Consider the following 14,238-nt stretch of genomic DNA (forward strand, 5'->3'; position numbering starts at 1 on the left):
GTGCATCGTAGCACCCTTTTTTATATACAGATAATAGGATATAAAGATTTATTGAACAATTTCCTTATTTATGGGTACTGCATAATTTTCTACTTCTTAAGCAGATAAAATTTTTGTTCTTTTTATGACAGTTTTGTTGATATATAATTCACATGCCATAAGGTTTACCTTTTTAAAGTATACAGTTCAGTGGATTTTCATGCATTTCATAGAGTTCTGCATCCGCCACCACAATCAATTTTAAAACATTTTCTTCACCCCCAAAAGAAATCTCATACACATTGTCAGTCCCTACCCATTCACCACCACTCCCACCCCCACCCCAGCACCTGACAATCACTAATCTACTTTCTGTCTGTATGGGCTTGCCTATTCTGGACATTTCCTACGCAGGTTTCACTCACTCTCCAAAAGTAGAATGTCCCTATGAAACTTTCGTAAGCCAAAATGGCCTAAAGCAAAGAAGCAATTACCACTGCATGAAAGTGAAAATCCTCTTCATATTTCTTCCAGTTAACGACAACAGAATCTAACATGGGTCTTTTATGAAAGCAATGTGGCATAAAGCAAGCTTTCAGAATACAAGGGAAACCTGTAAACAGAATTTGACAATATGTGGCCTTTTGTGTGTTTTTTGCAGTATTTTACTATCAAGATATAATTCACACAACATAAACTTCACCATTTTTAAAGCATACGATTCAGTGGTTTTAGTATATTCCCAATGTGGTGCATCTATCACCACTATCTAATTCCAAAATATTTCCATCACCCCAAAGGGAAGCTGTGTACTTGTTAGTGATTCTCCATTGCTTCTATCCTCTGGCAAGATTCAACTGTGTTATACCATGTGTCGGTGCTCCATTTTTTTTCTTGTGAAATGTTCCATTATGTGAATACCATGTTTTATTTATCCATTAATTAGCTGATGGACATTTCAGTTTTTTCCACTTTTTAGCTATGATGCATAAGGCTGCTATTAACATTAATGTACCCATTTTTTTGTGGACATCTATTTTCAATATTCTTGGGTATATGGCTAGGTGTGGAAATGTTGAGTCATGTGGTAACCTAATGTTTAACTCTTAAAGGAGCTGCCAAACTACTTTCCAAGGAAGTGGTTTTACCATCCCACCAATGATATACCAGGATTCTAATTTCTCATGTTCACCCATACTTGTTATTATCTTTTTGATTATAGCCATCCTAATGTGTGTGATATCATATCGTGATTTTGACTTGCATTTTTAAAATGATTAATGATATTGAGCATGATTGCATGCTTAGTTATGCTTATACGCCTTCTTTGGAGAAATGTCCACTAATGTTCATTGCTCATTTTTTAATTGGAGTGTTTACCAGTTTATTATTGAGCTAGACATTCTCTCTATGTTTTATATGCAAATTCCTTATCAGATATATGATTTGCAAATATTTTATCCAATTCCAATATTAAATCCAATTTATCCAGGTTTTTTTCCATTTTCTTGATGATGTCCTTTGAGGCACAAAAGATTTTAATTTTGATGACATTCAATTTATCTTTTTTCTTTTTCTTGAGATGTCTTATCAAAGAAATCTTTGCCTGATCCAAGGCCATGAAGATTTACTACTATAATTTCTTCTAAGAGTTTCAAAATTCTAACTCTTACATTTAGGTTTATGATCCATTTTGAGTTATTTTTGTGTATGTGTAAGGAAGGGGTCCAGTTCCATTTTTTTACACATGTATGGCAGTTGTCCCAGCACTTTTTAAAATTGAATTGTCTTATTATCCATGTTGAAAATCAATTGATCATGAATGTAAGGGTTTATTTCTAGATTTTTTAAATTCTATTTCATTGATCTATACATCTATTCTTATGCCACAGTAGCGCTCTTTTTTGAGGAGTCCATCTTAATCCCAAGCATTGCTCCCTCACTGTCATGGTGAGATCTTATAAATTCTTGCCTGACTTCAATACTAGGAATAAGAGAGTTTTCTAGGACAATGGGGCTGATCACAAGGATATATTTTAATTCCTTTGGGACAGTTTCTCATTCTCCAGTGGGTCACTTCATCAGCATTAAAACACTCCTGGGGCAATAAGAGCCAAGTATAATTCGCTGCCTTTTCTATGATTTTCCACAGGATTTTGTCTCTTTCAGGGAAATCTCCCCAAGGAGCTAAACACTCTTAGAGCTGCCAGGTTCTACTGTAAAAAACTCTGAGACTTTTTGTTACCATCTTCAAATAGACGTAAGGTTTGCATAACAGGCTGCAGCCATAAGATGACCTTGCTGTTACCTTTCTTCCTTCACAAGTGTTACATGTCCTTCCCAACCAAGAGAGTCAGCCAGTATTCTAACAAATTGCCTGGATTCTGACTATAATGGCTCTAAATGTCATGATTGCGTAGATGCATATCCCTATAACTGTTAAGGGCCTGAAATGTTACCTTACTTACAAGCTAACGAGTTAACCTCCTGCATTTTCATGGAAGCTGGCAGAAGACATGAAACCTCTAAATCAGAGACCAAGGACAATTTGTTACTCACAGAAATAGCACTGATCAGAATAACAGCATTTGTTCCTACCTGGTGATACAAAGAGATCTTGAGAAGCTATGAGATCTTCACCAGCAGTGGATTGCATTCCATGTGTAAAACCCAGAGCTTTGGAATCCCAACCTTCTGTAATGGGCATAAGCATGTTTACCCCTTGTTCTGGAAGGAAACATCCTCTCTACCTTCCAAGGCTTTAATCCAACCTGCCTTTTGCTCCAGAGGAAGACATCATCTCTATCTTCTAAAGCTGTTCACTATATAAACATCTTTAACAAGATAATTTGAACAAAGACTGGTCAATGTGTAGAAATGTGAGAGACACAAAGAATCTTCTCTCAACAAGCAGCAATTGCCAAAGTTCAGAAGTGTTTTTCTCCTGCTAGTGGGATCTTCCCTAAGCTTTTTTTGTAAAAACATCAAGCATAACTCCACAGAATAGCAGTAGGGTATGGGGCCATACACTCTATTTTCTTTATTTTTTTTTCTTGTAAGTTTCTCCAACAAAGCTTATTCAGTGCTTAAACCAAGTGATTTTTTGTGGGATTCTATGTTTTAAAAAAGTCCTAGTTTAACAACCCTTCTTCTGAAAGACACTCTAATGGATCTTTGGTGGTAAAGGAGGGGCTGTGAGAGAGGCGTGCGTGTGTGTGTGTGTGTGTGTGTGTGTGTGTATGTGTGTGGGTGAATGCGTGTTGCGGATTTTTTCAAGGCATTATTTTTTTTGAGAAGTTTTAGGTTTACAGCAAAATTGAGAGGGAGATGCAAAGATTTCTCATATACCTTTTGCCCCCATGCATGCATAACCTCCTCCATCACCAATATCACTCACCAGAAAAGTACTTTTTTTTTTTTTTTTTTTTACCAAGGATGAATCTACATGGATACATTATAATGACCCGAATATCATAGTTTATCTTAGGTTTCATTCTTGGTACTGTACGGTCTTATGGGTTTGAACAAATGTCTTATGACAAATCCATCATTATAACATCATACAGAGTATTTTCACTACGTTAAGTCCTTTGTCCTCCACTGATTTTGCTGTCTCCATAGTTTTCCCTTCTTCAGAATGTCACATAATTGTAATCATATGTTATGTAGCCTTTTCAGTTTGACTTCTTTCATTAGGTGATATCATTTTAAGTTTCCTCCATGTCTCTTCATGCCTTGATTTCCTTTTAGTACTGAATAAGATTCCATTGTCCAGATGTGCAAACTTTATTTACCCATATACCTCCTGAAGGACATCTTGATTGCTTCCAAGTTTGGCCAATTATGGATAAAGTTGTTGTAAACCTTGTGTGCGTAGGTTTTCATATGGACAGAAGTTTTCATCTCCTTTGGTAAATACCAAGGAGTGCAACTGCTAGACTATATGGTAAAAGCATGTTTAGTTTTGTAAGAAAACACCAAACTGTATTCCAAAGTGTCCATACCATTTTGCATCCCCTCCAACAATGAATGAGAGTTCCTGTTGCTCCATATCCTCACCAGTATTTGGTACTGTCAGTGTTCCACATTTTTACCATTCCAATAGGCATGGAGTAGGTATTTCATTGTTTCAATTTTCATTTCACTCATGACATATGATGTGGAGCATCCTTTCGTGTGTTTATTTGCCATCACTATATCTTCTTTGCTAAGGTAGCTGTTAAGGCCTTTGGCTCATTTGTAATTGGGTTGCTTATTTCCTTATTGTTTGTAGTCACCTTTTGAATTTCAGGACACTGCATTTTTCCTCTTTGCTTCTTTTCCTATCATTAAAAGGTGCTTTTTCTCTTCCTTTCTCCCCCCAAGTTTTATTGAGTCTTCCTTTTATTCTCTTTCCCAGAATCTATATGTCTATACGTTTGAAGACTGAACCTTCAAACTACACATATTTTTTAAGTTATTTTGCTACAGTCTGTGCTCTGATCCACTTGTATACTTTCTGAGCAATTTTACACTTAAGGTAGACTCAGTCTCTCTAGTGGTGTGTTAAGATTGACCCCCGGATCCTTCACTGTCTTTCCTTTTCTGTCTTCCCTGCAGTTTTTCTGAGCCTGTCTTTGAATGCCAAAAAGCCTGCTGTGGAGGAGAGGTGGGGTAGGAATCTGAGAAATAGTGCACTAAAATTTGGTCATTTTTCTCTACAGTTATTTTGAAGTTTGGGCACGCCCTGTCTTTAAGTTATGCTGAGGCATTGTTTTGTTGTCAGCTTGCCTTTCCCTGTTTATTATTCTGCATTGTTTTCTGGAGGAAATATTGGGAGATGGGAAGGTAAGCAATCCCCATTGCTTCAGCCTGAAAGGCCTAGAAAGTTAATTAAAATATGGATTGAAATATGGATTAATAAAGCACTTCCAGAGTTTCTGATTCAGTAGGTCAGGGGTGGTGCCTGCTAATTTATATATCTTACAAATTCCTAAGTGATCGTTAATGCTGGTGGTCTAAGAACCACACATTGAAATTACTTTTTTGGTACAAAACCAGCCACATGAGGAAATGAAGCAAGAAGAAAGGACTGTCCTTCATGAGGGAGGAGTGTGCACCTGACCCCAGATTACATTACACTTAACCTGATTACATCCATCTAACATGACTTCAGAAAAAAAAATAAGATCAAATTATCTTAGAAATTTAAACTATGAAGTCATGGCTGTAGAAGATGGAGCTTAACTGAAATAGTAACTAGAGATGGAGTCTTAGCAGTGAGGCCATGAAAGTGCTATTATCAGAACTCAGAGTCTGAGAGAACAGACATACAAAGGGAAGGGACAGAGGATGAGACTCACACATGTCCATATCTTTAAGTACTGAGAAAGGCAATGAAGAAAATAATATAGGATTATGGAAAGGAAAGGAAGTGGTACAGAAGTGAGGTTGGGCAGGGAGGCAGACAGCTTGTGATTTGTATAAATAGGTGTATAAGCAAAGAGCGCACACAAATATTTGTATAAATAAAAATAAGTGGGAATGTAAATAATAAAAATGACAGCTTTGAATTGACATTTTCATAGCTCTATGACCAAAGGCCAAAATGTATCTTTTCCACTAGATCTTGCCTGAAAAATCCTGGAATTGGAAACCTAATTGGTCCATATACTCATTGCTAAATCAATTACTGTGGCAAAAGAGTTAGGTTCCTATCTGAAGGAGGGGGGTAGAACACCATAGAAACAGCCACTGGGGATGTGTTGGAAGCCAGATAGTCACCCCAGTTTGTACCTAATACATTGTATCTCTTCTTGGTGTGTTCGTGAGTGTACAAACACACATGTACATGCACACACACACCCTTTCCTATACATACAATTTGAAAAATGTTCTTGCTTTTCATAATACGATGTATTATATACAACCACAAATATATTGATCCTCCTCACTAGAGAACAGCCAGAGCTATGTCTACCTTCTGCATCCCATTTTCAAGTATAATCAGACCTTATATACTTTCCCAAGAATTTTTCAATTTGTGAACTAAAATGGCAAACATCTTTAATAATTTCAGTTCACAAGATATAAAAAAAAAAAGATCACATTAAAAATTCCAGTATTGGGGGAGCCTGGGTGGCCCAGTCAGTTAAGCGTCTGACTTCAACTCAGGTCACTATCTCCCAGTTTGTGAGTTTAAGCCCTGTGTCAGGCTCTGTGCTGATAGCTTCAAGCCTGGAACCTGGAACTTTCTTTGGATTCTGTGTCTCCCTCTCTTTCTACACCTCTGCCTCCCGTGACCTCTCTCTCTCTCTTTCTCTCTCTAAAAAATAAATTAAACATTAAAAAAACTTTGGGGGCAGGGAGCCAAGATGGCAGAACAGCACAGAAGTTTTTTGTGTGTCTCACGTCCATGAAATACAGCAAGACCAACACTAAACCATCCTGCCCACCTAGAAAACTGATCTGAGGATTAACACAACAATCTGCACAACCTGAACCACAGAACTCAGCATGTACATGGTGCAGAGAGGTGAACTGGGGGAGAGAAAATCCCCAGAGGGCAGGGAGCCACATTTGCATGCAGAGAAAGGACAGAGATGGGGTGGGGGAGAATACGGGAAAAGCACCCCCTGCCAAAAGCAGCTGGAGAGAAAGTGGAAAAGTGGAAACAGCTGCAAGGACTGAACTAAAAAGGGAGAAAGGAGAAAGGAGAGGGTTTAAATTCCATTAAGACTCTATAAACAGAAGGAGTGCAGAGTCTGAAGCTCCACAGCTCGATATTTGGCAGTGCTCTGGTGGGAAGGGAGAATCTCCAGGAGCAGAATGGAGTCTGGGGTTCTTCAGGCCACAAGAGGAGAGGCAGTTCCCCTGCTGGGAGGACACCTGGTAGAAGCTGTGTGGTTCCCCCCAAAGGCAAGGCCACAGTGGATCGAGGAGAACAGCCACATCCACTGGTGCTGGAACAACATCGTTAAGGGTGAAGCCTGGTGCCAGGTATGTGTTGTGATTTTCCATAATCCCTGAAATGCTGCTGCTACACTGTCTCCCAAACTATTTCTGGGGCAGGCTGGCACCTGGCTGCAGTCTCTAGGTATCAGCAGCAGCACAATCCCACAAATGTTCCTGGGTGTGGCCGGCACCCAGCCATTGCTCAGTGAGACCATCCACAGAGGGGCAGAATGGGTCAAAACCACAGTCTCTCAGAGGTAAGGGATCGGGAAAAACAGTCGCATCTGAGACAAAATTCAGGAGGGAGGTACTACATGGGGCTTGGTCACGGTCTGTGTAAAAGTGGGGAGTAGACGGTAGCCAGAGACAAAGGACAGGTGGGCGATTGCTGATGGAGGAGAACAGAGTTCTGATACTAGATACTGGGTAGCTGGGTGACGCTATTTTCACTGCTCCCATGTATGTGCATACGCATCTACAAGAGCCACAACAATCCACCCCAGTAAACTAAGCAGTGCCATCTAGCAGAGAACGGACCCATTACACTAAGCCCCACGCAACTGGGCCAACCTCGCTCTTCAGGAACACAAGTCTCTCCCCCTGCTTAATTTATGGAATATAAAGCACTTAATAGTTTGACTTCAGGGGAAAACAAAGTAATTTCAGTCATATTTCAGTCTGTTTGCTAGTCCATCTCTTCAATTTTCTTTCTTTTTTTTCTCTTTTCTTTTTTCTCTTTTTCATTTCTTTTCTTTTTCTTGACTACAAAAAGAGAAGAAATTCATTTTCATTTTCAATTTTTATTAAAAATATTTTTCTTTAATTTTTTTCTACTATATTTTCTACTTTTGTGTAAATTTTTTCAAATTCTATTTTACTTCCATCATTTCATTTTATTCTATTTAGTGTATTCAGTTTTTCAAATTTTCAAACAATTTCCTTTTTTTTTCTTTCCCCTTTTTTCTCTAATCTATCAAGCCCCCTTCAACACCCAGACCAAAACACACCTAGGACCTAGCATAATTTATTCAATTTGTGTGTGTGTTTGTTTTTAATTTTTTAATTTTAATATTTTTTAAATTTTAATTTTTTAAATTTTAATTTTTTTTACCTCATTAATTCCTTTTCTCCCTTCAAAATGACAAAACGAAGGAATTCACCCCAAAAGAAAGAGCAGGAAGAAACGACAGCCAGGGACTTAACCAACACAGATACAAGCAAGAGCCAGAATTTAGAATCACAATAGTAAGAATACTAGCTGAAGTCGAAAATAGATTAAAATCCCTTTCTGCGGAGATAAAAGAAGTAAAACCTAGTCAGGGTGAAATAAAAAATGCTATAACTGAGATGCAAACTCCAATGGATGCTATGGCCCCAGGGATGGATGAGGCAGAACAGAGAATCAGCGATATAGAAGACAAACTTATGGAGAATAATGAAGCAGAAAAAAGAGGTAGATTAAGGCAAAAGAGCATGATTTCAGAATTAGAGAAATCAGTGACTCATTAAAAAGGAACAACATCAGAATCCTAGGGGTCCCTGAAGAGAAAGAGAGTGAAATCGAGGTAGGAGGGTTATGTGAGCAAATCACAGCAGAAAACTTTCCTAACCTGGGGAAAGACACAGACATCAAAATCCAGGAAGCACAGAGGACCCCCATTAGATTTAACAAAAACCAACCATCAACAAGGCATATCATAGTCAAATTCACAAAATATCAGGCAAGGAGAGAATCATGAAAGCAGCAAGGGAAAAAAAGCCCCTAACATACAAGGGAAGACAGATCAGGTTTGCAGCAGACCTATCCACAGAAACCTGGCAGGCAAGAAAGGAGTGGCAAGATATATTAAATGTGCTGAATCAGAAAAATATGCAGCCAAGAATTCTTTATCCAGCAAGACTGTCATTCAAAATAGAAGGAGAGATAAAAAGTTTCCCAAACGAACAAAAATTAAAGGAGTTTGTGACCACTAAACCAGCCCTGCAAGAAATTTTAAGGGGAACTCTCTGAGGGGAGAAAAGATGAAAAAATATATATATAAATAAATACCAAAATCAACAAAGATTAGAAAGGACCAGAGAACAGCACCAGAAACTCCAACTCTACAAGCATCATAATGGCAATAAATTTGTATCTTTCAGTACTCACTCTAAACGTCAATGGACTTAATGCTCTGATCAAAAGACATAGGGTAACAGAATGGATAAGAAAACAAGATCCATCTATATGCTGTTTACAAGAGACCCACTGTAGACCTAAAGACACCTTCAGATTGAAAGTCAGGAGATCGAGAACCATCTATCATGTTAATGGTCAACAAAAGAAAGCCAGAGTAGCCATACTTAGACCAGACAATCTAGATTTTAATATAAAGACTGTATCAAGGGATGCAGAAGGGCATTATATCATAATCAAGGAGTCTATCCACCAAGAAGACCTAACAATTGTAGACATTTATGCATCAAATGTGGAAGCACCCAATATATAAATCCATTAGTCACAAACATAAAGAAGCTATAATAGTAGGGGACTTCAACACCCCACTCACAGCAATGGACAGATCATCTAATCAAAAAATCAACAAGGAAACAATGGCTTTGAATGACACACTGGACCAGATGCACTTAACAGATATATTCAGAACGTTTCATCCTCAAGCAGCAGAGTATACATTCTTCTCCAGTGCACATGGAACATTCTCCAGATTAGACTATATACTGGGAAACAAATCAGCCCTAAGTAAGTACAAAAAGATCAAGATCATACCATGCATATTTTCAGACCACAATGCTATGAAGCTCGAAATCAACCACAAGAAAAAATTTGGAAAGTTAACAAATACTTGGAGACTAAAGAACATCCTACTAAAGAATGAATGGGCCAACCAAGAAGTTAAAGAGGAAATTTAAAAGTTCACAGAAGCTAATAAAAATGATAACACCACAACCCAAAACCTCTGCGACACAGGAAAGGTGGTCCTAAGAGGAAAGTATATAGCAATCCAGGCCTTCCTAAAGAAGGAAGAAAGATCTCAGATACACAACCTAACCTCATGCCTTAAAGAGTTGGAGAAAGCATAGCAAATGAAACTTGAAACTAGCAGAAGACAGGAAATAATAAAAGATTAGAGCAGAAATTAATGCTATTGAAACAAAACAAAACAAAACAAAAAACCCCAGTAGAACAGATCAATGAAACCAGAAGCTGGTTCTTTGAAAGAATTAAAAAAATTGGGAAACCACTAGCCAGTTTGATCAAGAAGAAAAAGGAAAGGGCCCAAATAAATAAAATCAAGAATTAAAGAGGAGAGGTCACAACCAACACAACAGAAATAAAAACAATAATAAGAGAATATTATGAGCAATTATATGCCAATAAAATGGTAATCTGGAAGAAAGGGACAAATTCCTAGAAACATATACCCTACCAAAACTGAAACAGGAAGAAATAGAAAATTTGAACAGACCCATAACCAGTAAAGAAATCAAATTAGTAATCAAAAAACTCCCCAAACACAAGAGTCCGGGGCCAGATGGCTTTCCAGGGGAATTCTACGAAACATTTAAGGAAGAGTTAACACCTATTCTCTTGAAGCTGTTCCAAAAAATAGAAATGGAAAGGAAACTTCCAAACTCTTTCTATGAAGCCAGCATTACCCTGATTCCAAAACCAGCCAGAGACCCACTAAAAAGGAGAACTATAGACCAATTTCCCTGATGAACATGGATGCAAAAATCCTCAACAAGATATTAGCCAACCAGATCCAACAATACATTAAAACAATTATTCACCACAACCAAGTGGGATTTATACCTGGGATGCAGGCCTGCTTCAATATCTGCAAAACAATCAATGTGATTCATCACATCAATAAAAGAAAGGCAAGATCCATATGATCCTCTCAATAGATGCAGAGAAAATATTTGACAAAATACAGCATCCTTTCTTGATAAAAACCCTCAAGAAAGTCAGGATAGAAGTAGCATACCTCGAGATCATAAAAACCATATATGAACCACCCAGCACTAATATCATCCTCAATGGGGAAAAACTGAGAGCTTTCCCCCTAAGGTCGGGAACAAGACAGGGATGTGCACTCTCATCACTGTTATTCAACATAGTATTGGAAGTCTTAGCCTCTTCAATCAGACAACACAAAGAAATAAAAGGCATCCAAGTCAGCCAGGAGGAGGTCAAACTTTCACCCTTCGCAGATGACATGATACTCTATATGGAAAACCCAAAAGATTCCAAAAAAAAACTGCTAGAACTGATTCATGAATTCAGCAAAGTTTTAGGGTATAAAATCAATGCACAGAAATGGGTTGCATTCTTATACACCAACAATGAAGCAACCAAAAGAGAATTCAAGGAATCGATCCCATTTACAGTTGCGCAAAAAACCATAAAATACCTAGGAATAAATCTAACCAAAGAGGTGAAAAAACTATACACAGAAAACTATAGAAAGCTTGTGAAAGAAATTGAAGAAGACACAAAAAAATGGAAAAAGATCCCATGCTCCTGGATAGGAAGAACAAATATTGTTAAAATGTTGATACTACCCAAAGCAATCTACATATTCAATGCCATCCCTATCAAAGTAACACCAGCATTATTCACAGAGCTAGAACAAATAATCCTAAAATTTGTATGGAACCAGAAAAGGCCCCAAATAGCCAAAGTGATCTTGAAAAAGACAACCAAAGCAGAAGGCATCACAATCCCAGACTTCAAGCTATACTACAAAGCTGTAATCAACAAGGCAGTATGGTACGGGCATAAGAACAGACACTCAGATCAATGGGACAGAAAAGAGAACCTGGAAATGGACCCACAAACATATGGCCAACTAATCTTTGACAAAGCAGGAAAGAATATCCAATGGAATAAAGACAGTCTCTTTAGCAAGTGGTGCTGGGAAAACTGGACAGAAGAATGGACAGGTTCATGCAGAAGAATGAACCTGGACCACTTTCTTACACCATACACAAAAATAAACTCAAAATGGATTAAAGACCTAAATGTAAGACAGGAAGCCATCACAATCCTCAAGGAGAAAGCAGGCAAAATCCTCTTTGATCTAGGCCTCAGCAACTTCTTACTCAACACATCTCCAGAGGCAAGGGAAACAAAAGAAAAAGTGAACTATTGGGACTTCATCATATAAAAAGCTTCTGCACAGCGAAGGAAACAATCAGCAAAACTAAAAGGCAACTGACAGAATGGGAGAAGACATTTGTAAATGACCTATCAGATAAAGGGTTAGTATCCAAAATCTATAAAGAACTTATCAAACTCAACACCCACAAAACAAATAATCCAGTGAAGAAATGGGCAAAAGACACGAATAGACACTTCTCCAAAGAAGACATCCAGATGGCCAACTGACACGTGAAAAAATGCTCAACATCACTCATCATCAGGGAACTACAAATCAAAACCACAATGAGATACCACCTCACACCTGTCAGAATGGCTAACACTAACAACTCAGGCAACAACAGATGTTGGTGAGGATGCGGAGAGAGAGGATCTCTTTTGCATTGCTGGTGGGAATGCAAGCTGGTGCAGCCACTCTGGAAAACGGTATGGAGGTTCCTCAAAAAACTAAAACTAGAACTACCCTATGACCCAGCAATTGCACCACTAGGTATTTATCCACGGGATACAAGTGTGCTGTTTCGAAGGGACACATGCACCCCCATGTTTATAGCAGCACTATTGACAATAGCCAAAGTATGGAAAGAACCCAAATGTCCATCGATGGATGAATGGATAAAGAAGATATGGTATATATATATACTCACACACACATAATGAAGTATTACACGGCAATCAAAAAGAATGAAATCTTGCCGTTTGCAACTACGTGGATGGAACTAGAGGGTATTAGTCAGAGAGACAAATATCATATGACTTCACTCATATGAGGACTTTAAGACACAGAACAGATGAACACAAGGGAAGGGAAGCAAAGATAATAAAAAACAGGGAGGGGGACAAAACATAAAAAACTCTTAAATATGGAGAACAAACAGAGGGTTACTAGAGGGGTTGTGGGAGGAGGGATGGGCTAAACGGGTAAGGGGCATTAAGGAATCTTCTGAAATCATTGTTGCACTATATGCTAACTAACTTGGAGGTAAATTTAAAAAATAAAATTAAAAAAAAATAAATTTTAATCCCAGTATTGAAAAGCAGAACATAGAGGGCAATATCTCATACCATACCTGCCTTTCTAGGAAAAGCACAGACTTCCTATTGAAGTAACCTGGCCACCTTCAGTTTTATTCTTTGGAAGAATTTCCCTTGTCTGTTATTCTTCATGGCTAAGAAGGTGCACCGCACAAGGCTTTTCTATTACAGACCATTCTCTTTCAGCAGATCCTTTATAGTTGGCACAAATATAGAAACCCAGAGTTTGCCTAAAATAAGATGAAAGTTCTAGATCTTAAAATGTGGGCCTGGCTGAGCCAGTGGTGAGCACAAGAAGTGACAGAAGACATCAGGTATGGTTAATTTACCTATGACATAGGACTTGGTACTTTTAAACAAAACCTTGGTTCACGTAGGCAATGGCTTGCTCTTGTGGTTTGCAGGAGATTATAGGTGTCGAAATCTGTGATACAATATTTCTAAGAGAGTAAAAACATTTCTTAAATATTCATAATTTTGCCATTATGGATTTACTATTTCTGAACATATTTCTACTTTCAGTCTTTGTATATAGATTATATCTGGTGAAGAAAAGAAACTTTGTAAAAGGATCACTTTCTTTTCTTTCTTTCTCTTTCTTGGTGAGGGAGGGGTTATAATTTTATTTTCTAAACAAGTTTAATAAGGGCTTTATTTACAGACCACTCTGAGGGTGGGGAGCAGGGAAATATCCTCAACCCATAACCCTATAAAAAGGAAAAGAAGCAGTGATCTATAGAATTTAATTCTAATAGAGATCCTGGATAAGTTTTATAAAATCCATAATACATACATACACATATACACAGAGATACATACATACATGTGACTTTAATCTACTAATCTATCCAAATAAATTAGTAGATGTCAGTATGCCCTCAGACACATAAAAATATTTCTTTCCAGGTAGCTATTTTTCTAGATGTTAGCCAGTAGCTCTGATGCTTTTTATACACTCCTATTTTACTAGAAAAATTACAGTGATTTTCAAAATTTGTAGACATAGAATCATGTGTATTTAATGAAATGCACACAAACTCCCGATAAATAAAACAAAAGCACGTTTATTCATGTATTTTAAAGTTACAAATATTAACTAAATTCAAGCTTATCACATATACTTGTAA

The sequence above is a fragment of the Panthera pardus genome, unplaced genomic scaffold (assembly GCF_024362965.1).
Source record: "Panthera pardus isolate Hobbes unplaced genomic scaffold, ASM2436296v1 HiC_scaffold_13, whole genome shotgun sequence".
Classification (NCBI taxonomy): domain Eukaryota; kingdom Metazoa; phylum Chordata; class Mammalia; order Carnivora; family Felidae; genus Panthera; species Panthera pardus.